A 16,078-nucleotide genomic window follows, 5' to 3' on the forward strand; every position below is an offset into this window, starting at 1 on the left:
ACCGAGTATTGTATTCAATTCTGGTTACTTCATAATAGGAAAGATGTGGAGGCTTTGGAGAATGCGTAAAAGAGATTTACCAGGATGCAGCCTGGACTGGAGGTAAGGATAGGTTGAGTGAATTAGGGCTCTTCTCTTTGGAGTGTAGGAGAGTGAGAGATGACTTGATAGAGATGTATAAGATGATAAGAGGCATAGATATAGTGGACAGCCTGACCCTTTTTCACAGAGCAAGAATGAGAGAGCATAATTTTAAGGTGGTTGGAGGAAAGAGTATTGGGGATGTCAGAGGTAGACTTTATACACAGAATGGAGGGTGCATGGAACATGCTGCCGGGGGGTGGTGTGAGTAGCAGATGCATTAGAACCATGTAAAAGACCCTTGCATAGGCACATGGATGAAAGAAAAGTGAAGGGCTATTTCTTAGATTAATCTTGGAGTAGCTTAAAATGTCAGTATAGCATTGTGGGTTGAAGGGCCTGTACTGTGCTGTACTGTTCTACATTCCATGCTCGAGGTTGTTTTAAGATCATAAGATCATAAGAATTAGGAGCAGAATTCAGCCATTTGGCTCTTTTCATCATGGCTGATCTATTTTTCCTCTCAGCCCCAATCCCCTGACTTCCTCCTGTATGCCTTCATGCCCTGACCAATCAAGCATCTGTCAACCTCTGCCTTAAATATACATAAAGACTTGGCCTCCACAGCTGCCTGTGGCAAAGAATTCCGCCGATTATAGCTAAAGAAATTCCTCCTCATCTCCATTCTAAATGGATGCCTCTCTATTTTGAGCTGTGCCCTCTGGTCTTAGACTCTCCCACCAAAGGAAACACACTCTCCACATCCACTCTATCAAGGCCATTCACCATTCGATTAGGTCACCTCTCATTCTTCTGAATTCCAGTGAGTACAGGCCCAGAGACATCATTCCTTCCTCATATGTTGGACCTTCAGTTTTTTTTTTTGGTTTTGTTTTAATTATTGGCACGTTTTGAGTTAGTAAAAAACTTGTCCTAAATATGGTTCATATCGATCACTTCTTGACACAGTGTTAGTTCAAAGGAAAACAATAATGGAATGGGGAATAAAGTGTTACAGTTACAGAGAGAATGCAGTGCAGGTGGACAATTGGTGCAGACCATAACAAAGAGGGCTGAGGACAAGCGGTCCATCTCATTCAGTCATCGCATTACAAAAGGATGGCCGCTCTCCTTGAGCCTGGTGGTACATGCTCTCTGGTTTTTTATCCAGTAATGTTTCTTGCCAACTAAGTAGAAGCAAACTGAAAGACCACACAGAGTTGCTTTTCAAAATAATAGGCAATCTTTAACAAAAATGGTGCACACCAGGAGATTATCCAAAGCTGATCTGCCTGAGCATGAACTTGGAACAGTTTCTGGAACATTCTCAGTCGATGGGATTACCAGTATAACTAAATTTTGAAAACAGAATTGTGGCTATTGAAAGAACTAATTTAATAACAGAACAAATCCTGTGTATATAATAAAATAATTATCCATAGGTTTCTTAATAAATCCAATTTTCTATTACAACAATGAGCACAGCTATCACATAAATAGTGAAGTTCCTAAAACTCTGGTGTTGTCACTGCTCCAGTCCACGTTCCTGCTTCTAGGCTCCCCTGTCACCACAACCTATTTCTCTCTTTATTAGTTATTAGTCCTCACAATCCGTTTCCTGTCCACTATCTTCCACCTTTCCTGGATATGTTCATGATTACAATGATTATGGTGTGTTTGAGCTCCCCAGGTGCGGTCCTCCTGATCCTAGACATAAAAGATAAGGTTGTGAATCTACAATCAATGTTCCTCTCTGCCAAGTTATAGAACAGAGTTTGTGACAGATTAATGCAAGGATTGATTCAATGAATCAAAAAAGGTTAAAGTATTTTCATTCATCCTGTTCATGATTGCTAGACTCTGATGGATATGAAGAACATCAAGTGCTGCAGGTCTACCCCACTGGTCAGTCGCTCAATAGCGGTGGAGCTGGACTTGTAGACTTGTGGATCGTGTTGTCGCCTGCTACTGCCACACAGACAAGAAGGCAATGGAGGCAGTGTGTGGTCTAAAAAATATGCAAATCATTGTCTTATATGTTTTTCTTGTGATTGCAAAACCCTGTTGGTAATGTAGAATACTACAAGTCAGACTCATTGGCAAGACCAGCAGCAGGGCAGCTGTATGGCCTCACTGTTGCGTGGACCAGGCTTTTGAGCCATGGTGTTGCCTGTTACAACCGCCCAGGAGAGGAGACGTAGAGCCATTGTGGGAGAGAGCAGAGGCACAATGGATGTGCTGGCCCAGGAGCTGTCCCCTCCTGTTGGTGCTACTCTCCAGTGTGTGCTCAGTTGAAAACAAAATGGAATGGATTTTCCATGGCTGCTCTAGTGCATTATGAGGAACTACTGCATGTTTGATTTGTCGAACATGTCTCCAGGACAACACCCCATACACCATCAATGCCATGACTCTCAGGGACTTGGGCTATTTTTTTTGTGATGGTATGTTTTTCTGCATTGTAATTATCTGTGCTCTGTGTGCTACTGTTGGTACTGTGCTTTGCACTTTGGCCCTGGAGGACTGGCGTTTTGTTTGGCTGGATTAATGTGTATGGTCGAATAACAATTAAACATAAACTTGATTCATTCTGGGTACCTTGCTTCACTTGGCCAGCGCATCCTTTGAAGAACAGAATGTATGTTGGCAATTTATATTTTGCAATGAACCATACTTCTGGGCTCCTAATCTAAAAAAGGATGTGCTGGTGCTGGAGAGGGTCCAGAGGGTTAAGACAATGATCCCAGGAATGAGAGAGTTAACATATGAGGAGCGTTTGATTGTTCTCAGCTTGTACTTGCTGGTGTTTAGAAGAATGAGGGGATCTCATTGAAGCCTATTGAATACTATGGAAACCTATGCAAAATTGCAAATGTCACTCCATTCTTCAAGACATGAGAGAAGCGGAAGAAAGGAAACTGTAGGCTAATTAGTCTGACCTTAATTGTCTGGAAGATTTGGAATTGAGAGTTAAGGATGTGGTTTTGGGGTACTTGGAGGTACATGATAAAATAGGCCATAGTCAGCATGGTTTCCTGAAGGGAAAATCTTACCTGACAAATCGGTTGGAATTATTTGAAGAAGTAACAAGCAGGAAGAACAATGGGAATCAGTGTTGTGCACTTGGATTTCGAGAAGGCATTTGACAAGGTGACAAACTTGCTGCTGCTTAAAAAGTTACGAGTCCATGGTATTATAGGAAAGATTCTAGCATGGATAAAGCAGTGGCCAAGTGGCAGCAGGCAAAGAGTGGGAATAAAGGGAGTCTTTTCTGGTTGGCTGCCAGTTGTGTTCCACAGGAGTCTGTGTTGGGACCATTTCTTTTTATGTTATATGTCAATGGATGATGGAATTGATGGCTTTGTTGCAAAGTTTGCAGACGACACGAAGATAGCTGGAGGGGCAGATAGTTTTGAGAAAGTAGAGAGGCAACAGAAGGACAGACAGATCAGGGGAATGGGTAAAGAAGTGCCAAATGGAACGCAGTGTCAGGAAGTGTATGGTCATGCACTTTGGTAGAAGAAATGAAAGGGTTGACTATTTTCTAAATGGAGAGAAACTACAAAAATCTGACACACAAAGGGACTTGGGAGCTCTTATGCAGGATTCCCTAAAGGTTAATTTGCAGGTTGAGCCCATGGTGAGGAAGGCAAGTACAATGTTAGCATTCATTCAAGAGGACTAGGATATAAAAGCAAGGATGTAATGTTGACACTTTATAAAGCACTGGTGATGCCTCAGTTGGACTATTGTAGCAGTCTTAGGTCCCTTATCTTTGAAAGGCTGTGCTGAAACTGGAGAGAGTTCAAAGGAAGTTCATGAAAATTATTCCAGGATTTGAGTGGTTCATCATATGAAGAGTGTTTGATGGCTCTGGGTCTGTATTTACTAGAATTCAGAAGAATAAGGGTTAGCCTAACTGAAATTTATTGAATAGTGAAGAGCCTTAATAAAGTGGATATGGAGAGGATATTTCCTGTGGCGGGGGAGTCTAACACCAGAGGACACAGCTTCAGAATAGATGGGCGTCATTTTAGAATGGAAATGAGGGTGAATTTCTTTAGCCAGAGAGTGGTGAATCTGGGCAATTCTTTGCCCCAGGCAGCTGTGGAGGCCAAGTCTTTATGTATATTTAAGGCAGAGACTGATAGACTCTTTATTGGTCAGGGCATGAAAGGCTACAGAGGGAATTCTGGAGATTGGGGCTGAGAAGAATATTGGATCAGCCATGATGAAATGGAGGGGCTGATTCGATGGACCAAGTGGCCTAATTCTGCTGCTATATCTTATGGAATATTGAAAGGTCTAGATGGAGCGGATGTGAAGATGATGTTTCCTGTCATGGGACTATATAGGACCAGAGGGCACATCCTCAGACTACTAAGATGTCCATTCAGAGCAGAGTTAAGGAGGGATTCCTTTAGCCCGAGAGTGGTGGATCTGTGGAATTCATTATGATGGATGGCTTGGGGAGGCAAAGTCATTGGGTATATTTAAAGTAGATGTTTATTAGGCCATTCGGCCCATCAAGACTGCTGTGCCAATCCATTGTGGCTGAGTTATTATCCCTCACAAACCTATTTACCTACTTATCCCTGTAACCTTTGATACTCAAGAAGGTTTCAAACTCTGTTTTAAGTGACTTAGCCTCCACAGCTCTCTCTTGGAATTAGTTCATCAGGTTCACCACCCTCTGGCTAAAGAAATTCCTCCTCATCTCTGTTCTAAATAGATGTCCCTGCATTTGCCTCTGTTCCTAGACTCCCACTATAGGAAACATCCTTTCCACATCCACTCTTCTCTAGGCCTTTCAATACTTGATAGGTTTCAATGAGATCCACACCCCCTCATTCTTCTAAATTCCAGTGAGTACGGGATCAAAGCCATCAAGCACTCTTCACACTTCAGATAATACGACTGAAACACTAATCTTTCCTTCTCCATGTTAGGAATATTAATCACTTGATCTACTTGGAATAATTTGCATTTAGGGTGTTGAAAACAGCCGGTAGATGCCTATTTAAAGTCTATAATTTTCAGACTAATTGACAATGATTGTGATATAAATGTGCTTGAGACGTGGCCAGATCCGTGAATTTAGCCTCCAGGTTTGGAGCAGAGAATATTAAATATAGACCATTACAACATAGTCCTGGCCCTTGTATTAAAAATTGCTGACTCTCCCCACCTCTGATCCCCCATTGAGAATTTGCTCACAGACCTCCAGTTTCCTCCACCTGAAGCAACTGTGCTGCACCAAAGAACACTATATGAGGTCACGCTTACCCTCAGCTATTAGGCTCTATGATGAGTCATCCTGTAGCCGGAGAAGTGATGACCTCCTCATGCTAGACTGTCTGAGGTAACTTATTTTTTATTCTTTTTTTCTTGTCTTCTAATATTTGGATATTTGTATATCAGCGCACTTGTAACTGTGACACTGTAATTTCCTTTGGGATCAATAAAGTATCTATCTATCTATCCAATCAGCTTCTTGATCTGGCTGACATTGAGAGGTTGTTGTGGCACCACTCAGTCAGATTTTCTGTCTCCCTCTGACATGCTGACTCATCACCGCCTTTGATTTGGCTAACACCAATTGTGTTGTCAATACTGAATTGGAGCTGTACTTAGCCTCACAGTCATTCTGTAAGTGTAAAGCAAGTAGAGTGGGGCTAAGCCAGCAGTCTTGTGATGCACCTGTGCTGATGGAGATTGTGGAGAAAATGCTGTTGCCAAACCTACCATTCTTGGGTCTGCATGTGAGGAAACCAAGGATCCAATTGCACAATGAGGTATTGAGGCCAAGGTCTTGAAGTTTATTGATTACTTTTGAGGGATGATAGTATTGAATGCTAAGTTGTAGTCAATGAAGAGCATCCTGATGTATGCATCTTTGCTGTCCAGATATTCCAGGGTTGAGGGAAGAGCCAAAGAAATAGCATCTGCTGTGGACCTGTTGAGACAGTAGGAAAATTGGAGTAGATCCAAGTCACTTCTCAGGCAGGAGCTGATACGTTTCATCACTAGCCTCTCAAAGAACTTCATCACAGTGGATGTAAGTGCACCTGGACGTGAGTCACTGAGACATTGTGCTTACTTTCTTAGGAGGTTCAGCTTGTCATTAGCATTCTGACAAACTGCTGCAGATATTCTGTTGAAAATATCCTGTAATACTGTTATGCTAACCATTATGTTACTGTGTTGCCTCAAATGATGATTTGTTGTGTGCACCACATACCATTCCACCTGAGTACAAAGATCAAGTCTGATTGCTGAGATTAGCTAATCTTAACCAATAGATTAGGGCCTTGGCCTGAAATGGTGACAGTTTATTCATTTGCATAGATGCTGCCTGACCTGTTGAGTTCCTCCAGCATTTGTGTGCTTTGCTTTGGAATTCCACATCTGCAGAATTTCATGTGCTTAACCGATAGATAGAAGATCCACCATTTTGTCCATGCTCTCTTCTCACTGCTGCCATCAGGAAGAAGAACAGGAGCCTCAGGACCCAGACCACCTGGCTCAGAAACTGTTAATACCCCTTAACCATCAGGCTATTGAGCCAGAGGGGATAATTTCACTCAACTTCACTTGCCTCATCACAGAACTTGTTGTCTTTTGCACACTGGTTGTTTGTCCATTATGTTGTGTGCGGATTTTCATTGATTCTATTATGTTCCTTTGTACTTATTATGAATGCCCACAAGAAAATGAATCTCAGGGTTGTATATGTATGTACTTTGATAATAAGTTTACTTTGAACTTTGTGATTGTGTGTGTGAGCATGTGTGTATGTGTTTGAGTATGTGTGTGTGTATGTGTGTGTGCATGGGTGTGTGTATGTGTGTGTGGGGGGTGTGTGTATGTGTGTGTGGGTGTGTGCATGGGTGTGTGTGTGTGGGTGTGTGAGAGAATGTGTGTATGTATATGTGACTGTGTGCAATTGTGTGAGTATGTGTGTAGGTACTGCAACACACACAAAGTGCTAGAGTAACTCAGCAGATCGGGCAGCATCAATGGAAAAGAGTAGAATAGCAGTATCCATCACCAAAGATCCTCACCACCCAGGCCATGCTCTTTTCTCACTGCTGCCATCATGTAGAAGGTACAGGAGCCTCAGGACTCGCACCACATGGTTCAAGAACAGTTACTACCCCTCAACCTTCAGGCTCTTGAACAAAGAGAATAACTACACTCATTCTACTTCGGATGTTCCTACAACTGGTATTCTCAATTTAAGGATTCTTTTATCTTTTAATTTTATGCTCATTATTTGCATTTGCACAATTTGTTGTCTGTTGATCCTGTTTAACAGTTACTGTTGTGTAGATTTACTCAGTATGTCCACAAAAAATAAATCCAGGGTTGTATGTGGTGACATCTATGTACAGTACTCTGACAATAAATTTTGTTTTGAATTTTGATTTTGACTTTAAACAGTCAATGTTTTGGGCTGAGACCCTTTATCAGGAAAAAAAGATGAGAGGTCAGAGTAAGAAGGTGGGGGAGGGGAGGAAGAACAAGGTGGCAGGTGACAGGTGAAACCGGGAGGGGGGAGAGGTGATGTAGAGAGCTGGGAGGCTGACTGGAGAAAGAGATAAAAAGCTGGGGAAGGGGGATTCTGATAGAAGAGGGTAGAAGACCATGAAAGAAAGGGAAAAGGGAGGAGCACAAGAGGGAGGTGATGGGCTGGTAAGAAGATAAGGTGAGAGAGGTAAATGGGAATGGGGGGAGATATTCGAGAAATCGATATTCATGACACCAAGCTGGAGGCTACCCAGATGCAATATAAGGTGTTGTTCCTTCAACCCGAGTGTTTGTGTGGTGTTTCTGTACAGTATACGTGTGGTGTGTGTTTGCCTTTATGACTGCGTGTGTGAGTGTGTGTGTATGTGCACGCGCGTATGTGTGTGCATACATGTGTACATGTGTGTGTGCTTGCATATGTGTGCGTGTGAGTGTGTGTGTGTACCCCTGTTTGTGAGTGTGTATGAAATTATAGGTTGAAGATTGGATCACTTTGTCACAAAGCCTCTGTAATAACTGGCCCAGCACTATTCATTCTCTTGACAGATAAAGGATTCATATTCAAGTAGGGTATCAAAGAGCTTCCTGAGCATTAGTTTCAGCTGTGAAAATATCACATAGTGTGCTGTAAATAATAAAATCAGCCTGATTGCACCTGCCTGGTCACCTGACAGATCAATATACTTTTCTGAGTATTAAACTGAGCCACAGTGACTGAGGCCGCTCTGATTTTACAATATATATGACAAAACTTCATACCTTCAAGCTCCCTTTGACTGAATCCATTCATAATCATCAACGTAGATTCGCAGGAGGGTTGATACGTCGCCCTGATGTCTTTATCAAAATAAAGCAGGCTCGCTTTAGCAAATGCTGCCCGTGAGATATATTCTTCAAAAAGCTGCCGGCTGCTTCTCAAAGGCCCATCATAACCTCCTAACAGACACAAAGGAAAGGTTTCTCCCCAGATCAATTGCTGTATCGGATTTACTGATCACTTTCCCATAGAGTCAGTCCATAAAACAGTGTCCACTAGAGTGGACTAATTCCCTGGGAATAGATATCATCTAAACATCATTGACTGGATTTAATTACCCTGTGAAGTTCAGTAATTAATTGGAGAGGATGTTTGAAAAAAAATTGTAAGGTTTATTGAGTACAGACCGGGAAGTGTTGACCTTCTCATGGACTTATTAGTCAAATTTCAGCTGAAAGATTGCAGGCTCTTATTTCCTACCGGAGGTTTGACCTTGGGGGATTCGCTTGACACTCAGTGCGTTGGGCAGTGGGGTCTATCTGTTCAACACACCCCCTCACCCGATCAATGCACAAATCACTGTGTACACTGACCAACAGATGATTTATTTATTTTTCTTTAGAGATACAGCACGGTAGCAGGCACCACATGCAAAATGCTGGAGGAACTCAACAGGCTAGGCAGCATCTATGGAAAGGAGCACAGCCTGGCTGCTCGACTTGAGGAATGGCTTGGCCTGAAACGTCAACTCTACCCTTTTCCACAGATGCTGCCTGGCCTGCTGAGTTTCTCCAGCATTTTATGTGTGTTGCTCGATTTCCGGCATCTGCAGATTTTCTCTTGCTTGTCACGAATGCTGAATCAGGCTCATCAGCTGTGGCTGGAAGCTCACCTAGAAGAAGGAAAACTTTGATCAAAAATCTCTGCTGCCCTGAAGCTATACACACTGATGAAGAAGGCTTCGAGACTAAATGCTGAGGAAAAATCTGGAGCTGGAGACCCTAAAGCAGTCTTACTTCGAGTTCAGTGCTGACTGGCAAATCCTGCGATGCCGCAGGTGCTGAACTGTATCAGTCTCCGCCGTTCCTTTGGATTCATCAGATGCGTGGAGAGGGGGAACCTGCTGGCTCTCCATTTCGTACGGCCCTGACTTGTGTATCGACTTAGACGTTTAGGATGCAACATCAGACCAACAGACAGCCACAAGTACACCATTACAGCCTCACAGAGGGCGTCAGAATATAGTGTTCAGTTGCAGCACCCTATTTAAGGAGCTTGTACGTTCTCCCTGTGACTGCATGGGTTTCCTCTAGTTGTTCTGGTTTCCTCCCACAGTCCGAAGATGTACCAGTTGGCAGGTTAATTGGTTATTATAGATTGTCCTGTGATTAAGCTGGGGTGAAATAGGTGGGCTTCTGTGTGATGTAGCTCGTTGCACAGGAAGGGCCTTTTCCACACTGAATCTCTAAATAAATACATAAATAAATATAAACCTGGAGCAATGAGCAAGACCATGGAGGAAAAATTTAAAGATTAAAAAATAAGTTTATTTGTCACATGTATATTGAAACTTTACAGAGTAATGCATCGTTTGTGTCTGCAAAAATCGTAGTCCAGGATTGTGCTAAAGACAACAGTCACCGTACCTCCGATGTAAACATTTCACACCCACAGTTGATTAACCCTAACCCATATGTTTTAGGAGTGTGGGCGGAAACTGGAACAGTTAGTGGAGCTGGCGGAAGCTGAGGACACATCACAACGGCAGCGAAGGTGGAGGAAGGCTGCAGCAGTGAAGGGTCACCAGCCATCTTGCATTCCGTGTCACCGGACCCTGACCCCGATCTGTCCAGGAACAGGAGTTGGCTGCCGATGTATCAGCCTCACCACATTAAACAAAATCACGAACATGTGTTCTCCATTAAGGGAATAACCCTCGGGGGAACATCATACTCAACTCAAGTGACCGCACTACTGCTAGACCCTCACGTCATAGGAACATTGAGGGGGGGGGCACTGATGCGAAGCAAGAGTACAGTAAAGGCTAAACTGACAGTCTTATCGATGACCTGCAGGCTGGGATCTTGTCTGATACCGTTGAAAATATTGCAACTTTGGAACATGATAACTCTGCAGGAGGTCAAATGTTCAACCTTTTGTGATGACTAAAAACCATCTTCAGATTCAGTTTAATTTATCACAAGTATATCAAAGCAGACAGTGAACTGCTTCATTTGAGTCAACACCCAACACACCCAAGGATGTGCTGGGGCCAGCCCGCAAATATCGCTACACATTCAGGCATCAACATATCATACCCAGAATACTCGATAAGACAACACAGATCATAACAGAACAGAACACGAAATGAAATAACAACAGCAACACAGCCCGGATCCTCCCTCCCAATCACCTACACGCATACACACCCATGCACATTTCACCAACAAGGACAGGACAGGTTTAGCAGGGAGGGTGCTGCGGTCAGCTTGGATCAGCTGATCCAAAGGACCTGTTTCTATGCTGTATCACTCTATGGCTGAATTACTCTGGTGGTGAAGTCAATCATCCAGACTTTTAGTATCCAGTCTTCAGGAACATGGAGAAAGTATTTTCCATCTTATTTCTCCACAACTTTATTACAGGCTATCTCATTTCAGAAAAATAAACGATTCAATACTGAGAGGAATTAAATCCATTATAAAATCTGACAATAATAGACCCTTTCTCTAGAAGTAATTTATTATGTACCAATTACAATGCATCATTTTTACACTATATTGAACACCCTGGTAACAACATGTTCACCTGGTAACAGCACATTCTCCTGGTAATATCATGCTCACCTGATAACAACACACTCACCCGGTTAGAACACATTCACCTGGTAATGACACATACCCTGGTAGTGACACACTCACCCGGTAACAACGTGGTCACCTGGTAGTGACACACTCACCTGGTAGTAACACAGGATGCGACAAACAACAAACAGCACCAGCAAAACAATCCGTTCCTCCCTCCCACACTTCACTGTTGAAACAGATGACATTTCAGGTCACCAGGAAAGGGGTAGAAGCCACAACAGGATGGGAAGGGGAAAAAGTACAGGCTGACAGGTAATAGGTGACATCCTCTACGCTCGCCTTGCCGAAAAGATCATGAACTCTCCCGGTTCCCACCATACAAGATAGCATAACACATCCTGCATTGGTTTGTTACCCCGTTATCTGTAGTTATAACCCAAACATCGCAGCTACAGAGAACCATTATCTCATCAGTTAACATTACAGAGAAGACATTTCATTACAACACCACAGAGAAGCCATTTTATTAGCCTTAACAGTTAACGTTACTGAGAACCCTATGCAGCCTAACCATCAGCTTGCAGAAGACAGAAGTTCTGCTTCAGCCCGCACCCCATAGAACCACGAATTGAGAGTGAAGGCACAAAATTCAACAATGCTGATGCCTTCACCTACCTGGGAAGCAGCCTCACCTCCTCCTGGAGTCTAGATTGAGAGGTCTCAAACAGACTTGCAAAAGCTGGGGCATCCTTTGGTAGGCTATGGACACGTGTGTGGGGAGAACGTGGCATCGGGCTGAAGATCAAGATGGCAGTTTACAGATCAGTCGTCCTGAATTCTCTGCTGTATGGCTGTGAAGCATGGACCCATATCCCAGGCACAGCAAGATGCTTGACCAGTTCCACCTGCGATGCCTTCGCAAGATCATGGGCATCTTGTGGCAAGACAGAGTCCCCACCACAGAAGTGGTATGAAGGGCCGAGAGCTCTGGCAGAGAGACACTGATCACGAACGCTCAACTTTAACAAGTGGTCTGGATGGAAGACAACTCCTTCCAAAGATGATAATCTTTTCTGAGCTGGCACATGGCACCGGAAAACAGGGAGGCCCCACAAAATACTATAAAAGTCTGTGTAAAAGCATCCTGGAAGGTATGCAATATTTCTGTGACTGGTTGGGGGCCTTGGCTAAAGACCGCAAAGCCTTGCGCTGGGCAATCTATGAAGACATTAGCACATTCGAAGAGTAGCAGCCAAAACAGCTTGATCAAAAGCGCCAGACTTGCATGGTGCCCTGCACTTCCCAGTTCCGGCTTCTCTGTCATCGGAGGAATCACTGACATCATCGTCGTCCCCAACAGACTTCCAAGAAGAAAGTTATAGCCCCATCCACTTCAGTGGAAAAAGCCTGCTTGCATTTACCCTATCTATATCCCTCATAATTTTGAATACCTCTATTAAATCTCCCCAAAATTTTCTACGTTCTAGGGAATGAAGTCCTATCCTTTTCAGCCTTTCTGTGTAACTCAGGTCCTCAAGTCCTGGCAACATCCTTTTATATTTTCTCTATATTCTTTCAATCTTATTTATATCTTTCCTGTAGGTAGATAAACAAAACTGCACGCAATACTCCAAATTAGGACTCACAAATGTCCTATACCACTTCAGCATAACATCCCATCTCCTGTACTCAGTACATTGATTATGAAGGCCAATGTGCCAAAAACTTTCTGTACAAACCAATCTAACTGTAATGTCACTTTCAATGAATTATGGACCTGCATTCCCAGATACTTGTTTTACTGCACTCCTCAGTGCCCTACCATACACTGTATAAGAACTACCCTGGTTAGTCCATCTGAAGTGCAACACATTGCATTAAATTCCATCTGCCATTTTTCCAGCCAGTCCATATCACACTGCTCGCTTTGATTATCCACTGCATCCCCAGTCGTGTTATCAACTGCAAATTTGTTAATCCAGATTGTTGAATTGGATGACAAACAACAGCGGACTCAGCACTGATCCCTGTGGCACACTACTTGTCACAGGCCTCCACTCAGAGAAGCAATCATCTCCTGCCACTTCCTGCCTTCCCTCGTGAAGCCAATGTCTAATCCAATTTACTACCTCATATTGAATGCCGAGTGACTGACCCTTCCTGACCAACCTTCCATGTGGGATCTTGTCAAATGCCTTGCTAAAGTCCATGTTAACAACATCCACTTCCTTATCTTCATCATTGTTCCTGGTAACTTCAAATAACTCGATAAGGTTCGTTAGACACAATTTAACACATACAGAGTTATGTTGACTATCCCTAACAATCCCTGTCTATCCAAATGCTTATATAATCAGTCTCTTAGAATAACTTCCAAAAACTTTCCCATTACTGATGTCAGGCTTACCAGCCTATAGTTTCCTGGCTTATTCTTAGAGCCTTTCTTAAACAATGGAACAGCACTAGCAATCTTCCAATTCTCCGGCAGCTCACCCTGAGCTAAGGATGTTTTAAACATCTCTGCTAGGGCCCTTGCAATTCCTGCAGTAGCCTCCTACGGGGACTGAAGGAGTACCTTGTCGGACCCTGGGGATTTATGCACCCTAATTTGCCTGAAGTCAACAAACACCTCCTCCTCTATAATCTCTATTGGGTCCATAACCTTGCTTTGGTATTTCCATAAATCGGTAGACTCTGTGTCTGTCTCCTGAGTAACTGCAGATGCAAAAAATCCCTTTCAGATCTCCCCCAACTCTTTTGGTTCCATGCATGGATTACCATTCTAACCTTCCAGAGGGCCAATTCTGTCCTTTGCAATCCTTTTGCCCTTACATATCTGTGAATCCCTTTGGATTCTCTTGCTAGGGCAATTTCATGCCATCTTTTAGCCCTCCTGATTTTCTTCTTGTGTTGTCTGGCATTTCTTACACTCCAGAAACACCTCATCTACCGTCTGGGTAGCCTCCAGCCTGATGGTATGAACATTGAATTCTCCAATTTCCGGTAATTCCCTCCCCCTCCCCCTTCCCCTATCCCAGGTCCCTCTCTGCCTCTCTCCCCTTTCAACTTTCTGCTTCTTTATCTCTACAGTTCTTTCATGCTTATCCCCTCCCCCTCCCCCCTTTATCTTTCCTCTGATTGGTTTTCCACCTGGCGCCTCTAGGCCCTACCCCCTCCCCATCTCTATTACTGGTCTTCGGACCTCTCTTCCCCCCCATTCCTGATGAAGGGTCTCGGCCCGAAACGTTGGCTACTCTTTTCTCATGGATGCTGCCTGACCTGCTGAGTTCTTCCAGCGTTGTGTACGTATCATTTCTTGCTACCTGCCTATACCTGTAATGCACCTCTTTCTTTTTTTTAACCAGGGCCTTAGCATCTCTTGAAAGCCAAGGTTCCAAAAATTTGTTCTCTTTGCCTTTTATTCTGTCAGGAACATATGAAGCCCCCTTTTCTGGGTATCTCTGCAAAACCGGCTCGTTAGCGCCTCGCTAACAGCCACCGGATTCCGCAGTGATAAATTCACCTTTCACCAGCTTCAAGCATCTGGGATCTATACAACTTAGGTCCCAAAAAATTCCATGAGGTTGGGATGTTTCACCACAAAACCCTGGTTTGTGTGAATGCTGTGTGAGTTACTGCCCCCGGCAAGAAATAACAGATCATACACTGCACACAATATAAAGAAGTATATTTAAGAATGTTAAGCAAAGTTATTAAATGAAAGAAAGAAAAAAGATCTAAAAGGGCCCATTACTCTTAAACAGCCGAATGTGCACAAGTTGGAGTTCATCTTGAACTTCTCTCTCACTCATGCACTGCGCCCTCGGTTTGTATGAAAGCACACACCACCTTCCGAACACTGCTCGCAATCCATCTCGAACAAACGGGTCTCCCACAGGAGTACTGGTTCTTCCTGTTTGAAGCCATTTTTCGGCACAAAGCACCTTGTGCAACAGGGGTGGCATTCTCAGCCATCTACCCCCCCAACCCCCGGTCTTTCCCCAGCTCCTGCCTTCAAGAGGTGAACTTTCCAGTCTGTCCTGACTGAGCACTGCCATGACATCTTCCCTCTCCCTTTAATCCTTCCCGCTCTATCAAGTCTAAAACAGCAGAACCCCAGAATAGAGCTGCCAGTCCTGCCCCTCCTACAACATCATAATACCACATGCTGATCCATACCCTAAACTCATCCACCTTTCCTACAATACTCCTTGTATTGAAATATACACATCTCAGAATATTAGTCCCACCATGCTCAACCTTTTGATTCTTGACCCATTGTGTCGGTTTAACAACAGTCTCCACAACTACTTCATTATTTGTACTGGCACTCTGTTTTCATTGCCCTGCAACTCTAGTTTAACCCCCCCCCCCCCCACCCGCATCCCACCGTACAGCATTAGTAAACTTCTGGCTGGAATATTAGCTCCTCTCCAGTTCAGGTGCAAATCATGCCTTTTGTACATGTCCCACCTTTCCTGGAATAGAGCCCATTGATACAAAACTCTGTAGCCCTCCCTCCTGCAGCAATTCCTCAGCCACATGTTAAACTGTATACTCTTCCTCTTTCTGGCCTCACCAGCACATGTCACGGGTAGCAATCCTGAGAACGCAACCCTGGTGATCCTGTCCCTTACTGCACCTGACTCCTGACTTCACTTTGCAGGAGCTCATCACCCATTCTACCCACGTCATTGGTACCAACATGGACCACAATCTCTGGCTGCTCACCCTCCACTTAAGAATGCTGTGAACTCAGTCTGAGGTGTCTTGGACCCTGGCACCCAGGAGGCAAAAAAACCATCCAGAAATATCATTCTAGTCCAAAGAAGCTCCTATCTGTTCCTTTAACTAATGTATCCCCTTCCACTACAGCTTGCCTCTTCTCACCCTTCTCGTCTGA

This window comes from Hemitrygon akajei, chromosome 10 (genome assembly GCF_048418815.1).
Source record: "Hemitrygon akajei chromosome 10, sHemAka1.3, whole genome shotgun sequence".
Classification (NCBI taxonomy): domain Eukaryota; kingdom Metazoa; phylum Chordata; class Chondrichthyes; order Myliobatiformes; family Dasyatidae; genus Hemitrygon; species Hemitrygon akajei.